The sequence below is a fragment of the Rhinolophus hipposideros genome (genome assembly GCF_964194185.1).
Source record: "Rhinolophus hipposideros genome assembly, chromosome: 21".
Classification (NCBI taxonomy): Eukaryota; Metazoa; Chordata; class Mammalia; order Chiroptera; family Rhinolophidae; genus Rhinolophus; species Rhinolophus hipposideros.
Window position 1 is genome coordinate 33,854,718 of NC_138067.1, and position 14,722 is coordinate 33,869,439.

The 14,722-nt window shown below is 40.9% G+C and overlaps 1 protein-coding gene across 3 annotated transcripts in view; it reads right to left on the reverse strand.

The window, feature by feature from the left end:
• Window positions 1-14,722, reverse strand: part of ANKRD11 (ankyrin repeat domain containing 11) — a 200,676-nt gene that overhangs the window by 148,598 nt on the left and 37,356 nt on the right. The window contains exon 2 of one of the 3 annotated variants that reach the window (XM_081031728.1): window positions 11,899-12,186. The exons of the other annotated variants lie outside the window; for them this stretch is intronic. The gene's annotated coding sequence lies outside the window, so the exon portion shown is untranslated. The remainder of the gene's footprint in view (window positions 1-11,898; window positions 12,187-14,722) is intronic. 3 annotated transcript variants of the gene reach the window in all.

Here is a 14,722-nt window from a genome sequence, read left to right on the forward strand (position 1 = left end):
AATGAACCGCAAAAGTTCAGATATGATCCCAGTCTACAATCTCACTTCAGCCTTTCATTTAGAATTTCTCTGTAAACTTGTCTCCGCAATACAGTCTTGTGGGAAGCAAATGCAAAGAGCCCCACAACCGTGGAGAGCACCGGCGCTGTCACTCTCCATGGTTTGTGTGTTCCTGCAGCTATAAGGTGGGGGTGGAAGAATCACAGGACTAGGGAGGCCTCCTCAAATACCCAACTCCTGGCCTATACACCCTGCTTGCGAGCAGGAGTCACTGCCGGAAATTAACACTCTGCTTTCCCCTAGTCCACCCCATCCAGGCCCAGAGGAATCCAGCAATGGGGCTGCGAGCAGAATGACCACCGGGGAGGTACATATGAGGTGAGGAGAAAATAATCCAGAGCAGAGGTGCGATGGCACAGGTATGGGCATACAGGTGCACACTGCAATCCCTGACTGCAAAAACAAATCCTCCCGTTCTTAATGATATCCTGTACTTACTCCTCAGATCCCAACTGAATGTCTAGCAATTCAAGATGTAGTGAAAAGATGGGCATAACATAGTAGGAGAAAAAAACATGAAAATAGTATGTCTTAGCATGCAAAGGTATTAAGTGGGAAAAGCCGATAACTAAACAATATATAGTTTCCATTCACATTTTTCAGATCCCATTTTAACATACAGACACACCTATTTTCATACACCCTGATATGCACTCAGGGTTCCGCTCAGGGCTCTGCAGGAAGATGAAAAAACCCATTGCCGTAGCACTCTCCTTACAGTGTGTACATATACGTGGGATCGCCAGCTTCTGCTATAAACACCTTAATGTCGCTCACAACACAGCACTGTTATAACTGGAGAAGGGCATTTTTCTATTTTGTAAAGAAGTAAACAAAAACGTAAGACTCAGAGACAGAATGCAATAAGGCTGAGTGCAGCTAGCTGTGAGGACAACTTTTATAGTAACAACTGTGCCCCCAATAGGGAAGAGGGAGGCCACCAGGACCAAACCCACACCTCACAGTCTCAAAGTGGTTAGTTCTCCCAGTTTCATTGATCAGTATTTAAAAGTAAAAAGTTTTATTTTAAGTAAAAAATCCACTCGTCATATTTATTGCTGATGAATGTTTAAGAGCCTACAAAACTGAAATCCTTTGTGATTATCGTGCCCAACCTCTTTTCTAAAACTTACTACTTTTCATGTACTCCCAAATTCCCAAGTTCTCTGAATTGTCAGGACAATCCAAATTCTAGCTTTATCTTCCTAAAAACTTAAGTAAGTATGCTTTACATTGGCCATTAAAATGATTGATGAAAATGTAGACACTGTGGGGTCTAATCCTGGTTTCTACAGAAAGTCCAACTGTTTCACTCATTCCATTACCAATTATCCATGGCTATTTTTATGGTTCAAAAGCAAAGCCCCAAATATTCACCGTCTTGCCCTCTACAGAAAAGCCTGCCAACCACTGGCCTATGTCAGAATCCAAGGTTTTACTCAACCAAAGATAGACAGTGCCTTTAAATGCTAGATAAGTGAGTTTGGGGCTGCTGCTTTTGAGAGTGTTTAGGGGTTTTATTTTACCAGTTAATTAACTGTAAAGGCAAATCTATAGCGATAGAAAGTATACTAGTGGTTGCCTACGGCTGGGGACAGAAACAGGAATTAACTGTTAATGGGTGTGAGAAATCTTACTGGATGACAAAAATGTTCTAAAACTGCATTATGGTGTTGGTTTCACAACTCAGTGAACTTGCTAAAAATCACTAAATTATACATTTAAAATGAGTCCATCTGCTCTGAAAATTAATCAATAAAACTTTTAAATTTTTAAAAAGTTAACTACCTATATGTAATTGTGCTTTTTGTCATGTAAGACCTAGAGCTTAGGGCACAATTTGCAATAAATCACTAAAAATTCCTCTCAAACACTTGTCCAAAACTTTACAACTTGAACCTCTGACAGCGAACAGCTCATCTGTGGCTGGAGGGACAGGAATCACAGGCAGGTGCACCTGGGCTGTAAGCTGTGAGGGCAGGATGGGGTTGGCACCCACATCCTGAGTGTCTCCATGAAACCCCAACTTCTCTCTCCCCACCTACACAATAAGTACTTGATGGCTAGGATATCCACATTCTGGGCCTGATTTAATTGAATAATGCCTCTCTTCTCAGTAACCACATAGGTATTTAAAATCATAGATGAGGACACAGCCATTTACCTTTTTTGAATTAAGAATACTTTGACAATCTTTTTTTTTTTTTTAAGGGATCCTATACCCTCACTACTTTTTGGTCCTTGTTTCCACGTGGTCTTCTTTTCTAGGCAATCATGCATTCTCACATGTGAGGAGAAACACATCACATCTTTTTTTTTTTTTGAACACATCACATCTTAAGCACATTCTAAATATTCGCTACTATGTTAGTGGTTAAAAAATATTCCACTGCCATCAAATTTTGTCTTAGTTTGCTGACATTAATGTTTCAATCCAGGAAGTAAGATAATTATTGTTCAAGGTAAATAGTCCGCTTTTGTATCAAACAACTTCCACCTTAAAACTGAAGCAGAAATCCCTCGGAGCACCTACTTCCCTGTTAACATTTCCTCAAACATTCTAAGGGGGATCTATAACTAAGTTAAAGTACTAATTAGCACAACCAATCAGCAAAAGTCCTCTCCCTTTACAGAAAACTACTATTACAAGCCAAACTGCCTTTCCATGAACAGGAACTACCTACTGCTAGATATCACCTATGACAATGTGTTACTAACCAGCTTACTAACACTAGCACAGGGTGTTTCCAAAAGGACAGGTAACAGAAAGGAGGCAAAAGAGATGTTATTTAAATAAAAGCACAGTGTCCTTTCACAAACAAGCACATAAATGGGAAAACACGAGCACAGCACAATGTAGTGAGAAGATACTCATTCCACACTGCCTGTGCTAGAGATCCAGCTGCCAACAAAACATATGGTATTTATCTGTGAAAAAGGGGTGGGGGTGGGGGGTGAATAATAGTAGTACAGGACACGTGACTGGACACAACAATCCTGAGTTACCGGAGGCGGGATCCTGGAGCTAGCCTGCCCAGGGTTTACTGCCAGAGTCGCTATTCCTGATCTGTGACCCTGAGCACGTGGCCCACCGTCTCTATGCCTCAATTTACTCGTGTCTACAACAGGAAAAATAGCACCTATGCTTCAGAGGTTACCAAGATTAAATGAGCTAATCTTGTAAGGCACACAGAATAGTACCTGGAAAACAGGACACGTTTTCTAACTGTGTCTTCAGTGATGACTATCAATGATACACTCTCCTACCACATATGGAGAAGGTGCTTTTCAAAGGGCTTGGGGGCAGATTGACAGACTCAGCTATGCGCATCAGAGCTGTGAAGAGCTGCTCTCAGTCACTGAAAATGGAAACCCCTGCCATCCAGGGGTCAGAGATCATGACTTCTGCAGGTCTGCCTGTCAATAGATGAAGAAAGGAGCAAATAAAAAGAATGGCTGTGAGGCTGACATTGACTCCGGAGTCAAAGCTCCAATCTAGAAGTCAAGAGAGAGCCCTGATTTTCAGGTGTGACTGTTGTGGAAAAGTTTGGTGATTCCTCAAAAAGTTAACTCTAGAACTGTCGTTGGACCCGGCAATTCCACTCTTGGGTATATACCCAAAAGGTGTTCAAACAAAACCTGTACTGACATACATAGATCAGCAATATTCACAACAGCTAGGAAGTGGAAGCAGCTCACATGTCCATCACACACGAATGGATACACAAAATGTGTGTCTGCACACAATGGAATATTTTTCAAACATAAAAAAGAATGAAGTTCCCATACTGCTACAACATGGATAAGCTCTGGAAACATCCTGCTAAGTTAAAAAAGCCAGAAACAAAGACCAATCTTGTATGATTCCATTTATATGAAATGTCCAGAGCAGGCAAATCCACAGAGAACACAGTAGATCAGTGGCTGTGGTGGCTCTGGCAGAGGGAGAAGAGCAGAGGAGTCACTATTTACTGGATACAGGGTTTCCTTTTCGGGTCATAAAAATGTTCTGGAACTAGATAGTGGTCATGGTTGCACAACATTGTGAATTACTAAAAGCCACAGAACTATACACTTTAAAATGGTTACAATGGTAAACTTTTTATGTGAATTTTACCTCAATAAAAAAAAAAAAAATGCCCAGCTGTGGGAATGATGCCTCAAGAGTACAAACCTGTGTGATTCAATTTATGTGAAATTCTTAGAGGCAAACCTAATTTATGACAAAAAGTATACCGGTGATCACTTAGGCTGGGCCTGGGGCTGAGGGTTAAACGTTAAAAAGGAACTTTTTGGGGGCGGCCGGTTGGCTCAGTGGTTAGAGTGCAGCGCTCATAACTCCCAGGTCGCCGGTTCGATTTCCAGCTGGGTCAGTGAGCTGCACCCTCCACAACCAGAGTGAAAAAAACGATGACTTGGAGCTGATGGGTCCTGGAAAAACACACTGTCCCCCAATGTTCCCCAATTAAAAAATGAAACATAGTAAAATGGAACTTTTTGAAGTGATGGAAATGTTCTACATCAAAGTTTGCTGTTGGTTATATGGGGCGATACAACTGTCAAAACTCATTAACTATACATTTTAGAATGGCTACTTTTACCATCTGAAGTATACATGTATAAATGTCACTAAAACAATCAGTTATATTAAAAATTATAGGAAACACACAAACGTGGAGCTGGATGGACCGAATGACACACAGCAGTTAAAATCAGGATCAAGTTAAAGGCCACAGACTCCACCTAACAATGAGCAGTTCCCACAAAATGACACCCCCTCCTCTGCACCCTCACCCCCCTGCCAGAGCCTTAGAGATCCTCCCTTCTTAGAACAAAAGACCATTAGCACAGTCGACCTTCTGTTCTCAGAGTGACACCACTGCTGAGAAGTGGCCAAGGAAAGACATTGATGCTAAAAGAAAAAGTTTTCTGAAATGATTTAAAAGTTTAATCAAAACAAAATTCAATCAATTTTTTCTTCCAGATATATATTCTTGCTCTTTATTACTTTAGCCCACATTTTATGTAATTTAGATATGTGGGTGTCATTTTTTAGGAAGCACACACACTGTACAGTAACAAAATTTTTTTGCAGTGCTTTCATTTCTTTTACAGTTCCACTGGAAGGCTAAACATTACCCTGGCTTGTTCAGACATCTTCCATTAATCATTTCCAAAGCTGCTGGCTACAAAGAAGCTGCTTCATTCAACAGCATTTCTTTAAACAAAATCCAAACTTGTCTTACCTAAGGTAGTAAAACTTGATTTAAATTCCCAAAAAGGGAAATAAGTCTACAGTTTATCTTCCATGTCCTAAAAATATCTCCAATCCATCCAATACCAGGGTTGCAGCACCAGCCCTTATTCATTTTCACCAATTACTGCCTCTACACCTTCTCTAATCTAGCAATGCACTAAGTAGGATCTGAGATCAAAACCATTGTCATATGCTAAGAAATTATTTGTCCTCTTCAGAGTCTACATTTGCAAGGAGAGTAGAAGTGCTGGCACCTCAGCATTTGTAACAGTGAGTTCCGTATTCTTCATCACCACACAATGGCAATTTTTAAATGCCCATGTCACTTTAAGACTGTTCTGATTTAAGCAATAAAAATTAATTTTATTAAATTTCAACAATGGAGTACATATTATCTTAATACTCTCAGACAGAACCAAAGAGAGTATAAATATAAAGCACACATCTGCTGAAGACCGATGGACAATGGTTCTTAGAACAAAAAGCACTTGGTTTGTTCAACTGTTTGAGTTACTATTTTATGGAAAACACAATTTTACTTGAACAAATGACTGATAAACCATAGCTATAAAAGCAAACAACTGTCAGTACTTGTTGTCAATTATAAAATCTGAGCTTTCAAGCAAAATAAATAAAATTTTGTAGAATTTCTATCCCATCTTCCACTTTAATCAAGGTGGACTAGAGGGAATGGATTCACCATCCCTCTTAAACCTGGACAAAAAGTAGGAAACAATGGTTTACAAGACACTGGACATCAAGCAATGAAGACAAAGTAAACTCTAAAACTGCATCACCTTACTGACTGGAAAGAGTTTCAAGGCTGCAGCACGAGTAGAGGAGACCCACGAGCAGCCCAATGGTCTCTTTGACTTGAGAGGGTGAAGCTGGGATTCCAGGCAAGCCAAAGAAGCTACAAATCGCAGGGAGAGCACAAAAGGAGAGCACTGCACAGGAAGAGAGAAAGCCAAAGATCTGTAAAATTAGCCCTGGACTAAATGCTGCTCTGGTGCCATCTAACAAAGCTTGAAATAAAGAGCTGAAAGAATCAAAACTGTTTCAAAGTAGCTTAACTACACCTCAAAACAAAGCCCAAGGATATTTATAGTTAATACAAAAATATCCAGCAACAAACTAGGCAAAATTAACAATGTCTGGCATGCAATCAAAACTTACTTGACATAAAAGCAGGAAAGTGTGAGCAACAATGAGAAAAATCAATCAACCAACCAGAAGTGACACAAATACGACAATTAATAGATCAGGACATGAAAGCATTGTATATATTCAAGCTAAAGACTGAGCATACTAATTAGACACATGGAAGATGTGAAAAGGACCCAAGTCAAACTTCTTCCAATTAAAACTATAATAAGGCAAAAATTTTTGAGACAAAAATGTCTGACATGTTACACATTACAGAAGAAGGGGGTAGTTGCCCTTGGAGATACAGCAATAGAAATTATCCAAAATAAGACAGAGACACAGAGGGGGGAAAAAAGACAAGAAAAAATGAACAGCACATCATTGTGCTGTGTGACAATTTGAAGCAACCTCATATAAATGTAACTGGAGTCTACAAAAGAGAAAAGGGAGGGACAGAAAAATTATTTGAAGAAATAATGGCCAGAAACTTTTCCAATCTGATAAAAACTACACACCCAGAGATTCACAAAGCTCAACAACAAACCCCAAGCACAAGGAATATGCATAAAACGACACTAAGCAGACCGGCCTGGTGGCTCAGGTGGTTGGAGCACTGTGCTCCTAATGCCGAGATCACCGGTTCGATTCCCACATGGGCCAGTGAGTGCCCTCTACAGCTAAGATTGTGAACAACGGCTCTCCCTGGAGCTGGGCTGCCGTGAGCAGCTGGAGGTTGGCGTGAGCTGCCATAAGCAACCGGTAGGCAGCCATCGAGAGTTGCTGTAAGCAGCTGGCCGACGACTATGGGGTGCGGGGGTGTGCAAGGCTCATAATACCTGCATAGGCCAGGGAGCTGTGTTCTACACAACTAAACTGAGAAACAACGGCTTGAACCGGCGTGGAGGGGGGAGGCGGAAGAAGGGGGGGAACAATTACACTAAGCTATATTATAAACTAAATAGCTGAAACATCTTTTAAGCAATCAGAGAGAAAAGACATACAGAGGAACAAGGATAAGGATGACAACAGACCTCTGGTTGGAAACGAATTCAATGCAAGTCAGAACCCAGTGGAGCACTAGGACTGAAGTATTCAAAGAAAAAACGGTCAATCTGGAATTCTTTACCCAGCAGAAATACCTTTCAAAAAACACACTTTGAGACAGACAAAAGCTGAAAGAATCCATCGCCAACAGTCCACTATAAGAAATACTGAAGTAAGTCCTTCAGAAAGGAAGAAACTAAATAGGTTGAAATCTGGACCTACACATAGGAATAAAGAACACTAAAACTAAAAACTATCCAGTTTTATTGCAGTTTTACCCCTAACATTTATAAAGCTGCTAACTATACCATGTGATTTAGGTTACCTAAAGTCTAGGTGAAAATAAATAAATAAGCTTATTATTTAAATCTATTTAGAAGAAAATTGACCATTTAAAGTAAACTGAAGTATTTTGAATGTAAAATGAATGTATTACGCATTTTAAAACATGTAGAAGATGTTTCAAAATACTAATACAAAGCCCTGGAGAAGAGAAATGGAAGTATACAAAGTAAGGTTCTTAAACTATATGGGCAAGATGTATCATTTGAAGAAGTCTGTGATAAATTAAATACATAAACCATATACACCCTAAAGCAACCGTTACAGGAAATAAAAAGATGGCACACTAAGCAGCAGAAATCACCTTATTTACCCTTTCAGAAGACACTTCTGTCTTCTGACACAATGCTATAAATACAGTTTATATTTTATACCACTAGGTCTTCCTGCTGTGGCCCAACTAGGAAAAGCTTTACAACAGCATAACTGAAGGAAAATGCTTTCCTATTCTGAACTCACTTAACTAATTTTCAGAAGAAAAACTGTTTAAAATTTTGGAGCCCTGTAATAATTGCATTAATACAAATTTAGGAAGGCATAAAAACTGCAGTTTGAGAAAACTTTTAAATCATGAAGTGATACTTAGTAAGATTTCATAGGCTGGGCACTAAATCACATTAAGAAACATGGTTCAGAGGTATCATGATGCATTATTCCCCAGACTGACAGTGAGACCCTTTTTAAAGAGATTACATATGAACTGTATCAATTACTTCAATTTCCAATTTTACTTGATTACCCTGAAAAAACACCTTATTTTTTAAATCATAAAAACCTAACCCTAAAAGAAATTTACCATCTGTTTAAAAGCTTCTCATTAATTGTTGGTATAGTCTCTAACCAAAAGACTTCTTAATTAAAATGTTTTAATGAAATTAAGAATCTAACACTTTCTGACCCAGATGCTACTCATCTTCTTGTGATTACACTTTCACAGACACGCGAACCTCCTCCTGTAACGGAATACTTATACACAATTTAAAAGTTGAGTCAGCCATAAAGACATACAAACCAATGGTATATAATATGAAGCCCAGAAATGCTTTTGCATATGTGGTCAAATGACTTTTGACAAAAATGACAAGACCATTCAATGGGGAAAGGACACACTTTTCAATAAATGGTGATGGGAAAATTGGATATCCACATTCAGAAAAATGAGTGGGACCCTTACCTAACACCACACAAAAAATTAACTTAAAATGGGTCAAAGACCTAAATATAAGAGCTAAAACTTAACATAGAAGAACATAATTATAGCAAAAATGAGAAGATTTGGGTGTAAGCTATTGAGATGGCTGTGCCCCTCAGTAGACTGTGAGCAAGGAACCAATCAATTCTTGCCCTCCTTTATCCACACCTGCAATGTGACTCCGCAGCTTACTCCAATCACGTGCTGGAGTGGTACAATCTATCTCACATCCCTTAAATCTGGGCTGGTTTTAAGACTTGCTTTGCAGGGAAGAATGACACAGGAGTGAAACTGAGAGCTCTGGGCCTCTGGACGCCATAGGGCTGCTACTTTTAATCTTCCACTGACACAGCAGCCACCACAGCTGTGGTGAAGCCCAGCCTACCTGCTGGATGTCGAGAGGCACATAGCCCAATCGCCCCTTCATCCAGCTGTCAAGACAGCCAAGCAACAAATAGAACCAAGTGGATGTTAACCTCAGAATACAAGATCAGTTTAACATTCGAAAAACAATCAATGTAATTCACAGTATTTACAAACTAAAAAAGCAGTATGATCAACTAAACACCGTAAAAAGTTTTTTATAAAATCCAACATCCACTCCTCACAAAAATGCAGCAAACATGGAATAAGAGTGAACTTCTTCAACCTGATAAAACGCACCTATGAAAACCCTACGCTTAACATCATAGTTAGTGGTGAAAAAGTGAATGGCCCCCTCACATGGTCAGAAACACGCCTCAGATGGCTATCTACTCTCACCATTTCTTTACGACATTATACTTGGAGGTTTTAGTCAGGGCAATCAGATCAAAAGAAAAGAAATAAAAGGTATCCAGATTAGAAAGGAAGAAGTAAAACTGACTTCATTTGTGGATAATATCATCTACATACCATCTACATAGAAAAACTCAATGGAACCTATAAAAAAAGTCACTAGTTTAGTATGGTTGTAGGAGACAAGATCAACTTTAAAAATTGACATATGTGCTGATACAAAAATAATCAAAAAATTGTTTTAAAATACCGTTTACAACAGCATCAAAATATTAACTACTTTAAGTATAAAACTGACAAAAAATGTTCACGATAGCAACACTGCAACCTGAAGCACAATTGAGGGAGACCACAGAACACCTAAGTCAACAGAAATATACATCATGTTCATGGGCCAGATGACTCAGTCACATTACAATGTCAATTCTCTCCACCTCAACAATCAACACAATCCCAATCAAAATCCCAGCAGGTGTTTGGGTGCAATTTGATATAATGATCCTAAAATTCATATGGAAATGAGAAAGACCTAAAATAACCAAAAACAACTTTGAAAAAGAAAAAACAAGCTTGAAGGAATAACACCACCAGACATCAAAGCTTATTATAAAGCTATCATTAAGCATTCGTACCAGTGTGCTGTGGCCCAAGGTCAGATAAAGAGATCGATGAGACAAAGAAGTGTCCAGAAACAGACCCCTCCACAGCCTGACAACTTATTTTTGACAAAGATATAAAGACAATGAGAGAGAAAGAATTCCATTTATGTAAAATTCTAGAAAATGCAAGGTACTCTTAAAATGACAGAAAGCATATTGGGGGCAGGGCAGGAGAGAGAAATTATGAAGGGGTCCTAACAAACTTTGTGGGATGATAGATGTTTTGATTATCTTAATTGTGATATATATGTACAACAAAATTTATCAAATTGTTGCACACTTTAACAAGAATAGTTTATTGTATGCTAATAATACCTGAATAAAGCTGGTTTAAAAAAACAAAACAAAAAAGCAGTTACCAGGCATCAGATGTCATCCTTGACCAAGCAAAACAGAGGGTGAAGGGAATAATTAAATTATTATTTAGGACTTACGTGCTAGTCACTGTGCTAATTGTTTTAATAGTAATTCGCTCATTTAAACAGAAAAAAAAAGCACTGAGTGGCAGATATAATCCCAATTCTTAAGAGAAAAACAAATGAGAAATTAAGTAATTCAGTCATGGTCATGGCTTATACCCTTGTCTACAATTCCTGCCCTATACAAAAAAGGCTGAGGTAGGATATGCTGTGTGGCACGCACAAAGCAAAGTGAAAATGTGCACATGAATTAAAGTCAAGGTCATACGTCTGAGTCTGAGGAAAGGGAGTATAAGCGGCCAGATTGAGGACAGGCAGCTATGGGTATCATGTGTCCAGACTAGGAAAATTGGTTAATCTGATCGATTTGGGAGGAGAAAGAGTATCAGCCCCCAAGTAACCACAGAAAAGCATAGGAACCAATCCCTTCCCTTCTATACCCTAAAGTTAGAAGCACAATTGAGCCCCAAACCAGATACTATTTGGAAATTCTAACAATTTCCATATCACAGCCTGAGAGTAGCTGAACACAAAACTTAAAAGACGGCTAATATGAATCCATGCATCATGACCTCATATCCTTCAAGAACACAAATCTCAAATAGGTGAGGAAGGAAAGTTCTCAACTTAGTTTCACAAGCCAGCAAGAACTCACCGAGCTGTCCAACAGGAAGCAATTCTCTGTCAGAGGCTGCTCTGAGCAAAAGCTTCAGGTCAGGAATGAAGTGACCAAGGAGACGTTTACAGTGCCACTGACTACCCAAATCAGGCCCTCAATTCACACGCAACACCACACGGAAAAGAGGGAAAGGAAAACGCTCACATAGTCATGTATTTTAAGTATTTTCCTCCCTAACTATCAGGTCCTTTCAGGTGAATGCACCCTTGCCAAGCTACAATGCTCATTTTATTGTGATTTAAAGAAATAAAAACTCCATTCACTCTCTGCCAAAGAGTACCTGAGTAGTAAACTTAGTGTCATTACCACAGTTTCCCACTTACCCGGTATAAATCCTCACTCACACTGACAGACCCATCTCTGTAAAACAAGATGCTAAGTGCCCAGGCAAAGGCCTCCTCCAGCTCTGACATCCAGGCGACTTCTCGTACAGGTCCTCTCAACAGAGCAGGAAAGAGCATTGGGATCCCAGACAGAAAGGTAACATTCAGGGTTCTAAATCCAAGGGCAAGTTTCCGGTCCTTTTCCTGAGGCTGGAGCTGCTGTAGATGCAGTGACAAAGCTGCTGAATGAAGGCTCCTAGGCACAGAAGCAACAGCGATGACGTAAGCCTGGAGAATGGGAAACAAGCAAGGATGTGAGCTTGCTTCTCCGGGTTCCAAATCCAGGCACCACCTATGCTTTTTGCATGAAAACGGGAAGAGGGTACCAGTGTCTCTAACAGGTGCAATATTTAGGAGATCTAGACAATTACTAAAAGAAAGAAATCATTTCAAACTCACATAATAAATCCAGCAATGAAATAAGTACACTTACTGACACTGGAAGCAAATGAGAAGCCAGGTGGGTGAAGAGGGCCAGAGATGATAGATGCAGTAACTAGAGTGACCAGAGTCACAAACACGTCCCATGCTCTCCACTCCACTTTAACGGTTGTGATGTGCGATGCCACTGCGTTATCAGGTAACCACCATGAGCACGCCAAGCCCTGGGTTTGGTGCTTGCACATACGCGTTTCATTTAGTGGGAAGGCAATTACGTAAACGATGACAACACAGAACAACAAATTACTATCAGAGAGGCGAGACAGAGGATGAGAATCTAGTCAACTGGGGACAGAAGCCACACACACAAGAAGCTAAGCCATGAAATCAAAAAGGCGCACAGGGAAGCTGAGGCCTGAAGGCATTATCAGGGGAAAATGGGAAGCAGGAATTCCAGGCTCAGAAAGCATATCACGTAAGACCTGGAAGATAGCAGTCTCCTCTAAAAAAGGAAATAACAGAATCAGGATTTCATTTTAAAAAACCACTTTGGTAATAGTGTGAAAGTATCAAGGACCAGTTAGGACGCTGCTGCAGTAATAAAGGGGAAAGGAGGAGGACCAGCTGTAAGGCAGTGACAATGCGGAAAGACATAAGTGGACAAACTGGAAGATGTTTAAGAGGCAGAATGAACAGCAGTCAACGTTGTCTACAAGGCCTCAGAGAATGCTCCCCATCAAAGGTCCAATGCACTCAACAAAGCCCAGGCTGCAGCAGCAGGAGGTCTAGCGGCCACAGCAGTGACAATCCTATACTTTCTCCTAAAAGAACCAATGCACTGAAGAATGGAGAAGACACAGTTTAGTTCACTTGGCTCAGAAACGAGCATTCCACAAGCCCTGCCCAACTGGCTCACTGACCACACCCATTATCTCATCTACCTTCACCACAAACCTGGAAGGCAGGCAGGACAGCTGAGAACACGAGGCGTGGAGTAAACACCGTAAGGTGGCAGGACAAGAGGGCTGTCAATCCAAGCACTCTTTCCACGCAACCTGTGGCTCAGTCATGGTTCTACTCCCACCTGGTTCCAGTAGGCTCACAGTGCACTGAGGATGGATAGGCAGTGGGAGAGAAGAGGAGCGCCACCCCAAGACGGCACATTAGAATCCAGAGAACGAGAGATCCCAAAAGCAGCCGATTCCAATGGACACCCGATGGCAGATGGGCGGACCCTGAGACCCAGTGACTCCGCTTTCAAGTGTCCATGCCTTCATGTAATCTCCATCCATGAGAGCAGGCCCCGTGACTTGCTTCTAACCAACAGACTATGGCAAAGGAGATGCAATGTCTCTTCCTTGCATTACCTGGCATTACCTGGCAAAGCTGGTGTGGTAGCAAACCCTTGACTACGTTATGTTACATGAGACCCAGTCACAGTAGACTGGAGCACAAGACTCATTGGTGGCTTGTGAGAGGACAATATGGCCAGGAACTGCACCAGGCCTCTAAGAGCCAAGAGCAGTCTCTAGGGACAGCCAGAATGAAAACGGGGGACTTCACAACCACAAGGAGATCAATTCTGCCAACAACCTGAGGGAGCTTGGAGGCAGAGCACTGCCCATCCCAGCCCCTGCGGGACCACAGGTCCACCCGACGCCTGGACTGGAACCCAGTGAGGACGTGAGCAGAGGACCCGGCTAAGCCTGCCCAGACTCCTGACACAGAAATGTGTCAGGCGAGGTAAGAAACGAGTGCTGTTGTGGGCCTCCATGCTTGCGGTCATGTGTTACACAGCAGCACACACATGTCCCATCTGCACTCTTCCAGCCACCTCCTTACGTGCATAAAGAATGGCTGAATACAGGCTGCCAAAAAGGGTGCACAGGCCTCTCAGGCATGAAATTCAAGAAGAACATCAGAAGTCTAAGTTCTTCACAACCTATTACTAAAAAGATAGTACCATCCAAGCTGAGACCAAGTTCTTCACAACTGACCTCACAGCTTCCAACAATGACTATATTACAAGTTTTTCTTGTCATTTAAAAGAATGCTGTTTTCCAGGTTGAAATCTGCTACCAACTCTAACTCCAGAATAATGAATAAACTAAAATTCACTAATCTGTAGTTGACAAAAAAATCGAACTGAAATCTTCCAGCACGGTCGTGCTAGTAGTCCAGCACGAAAGTGACTGGGTTTTGTCTCTCTTCTCCCCTCAGCAGCAAGCAGGGCCATTCCTGCCCTCTCTTCCTGCCCACTTGGTGTAATGAGATGAGGACCTCAATTAAGGGGTTGGCAGTGGGACTTTCACAATTCAGGACAAATTTTAACACTTCTTGTTCAAGCAGTGATTTTTCACCAGAAACTCCTGATAGCTTCCTG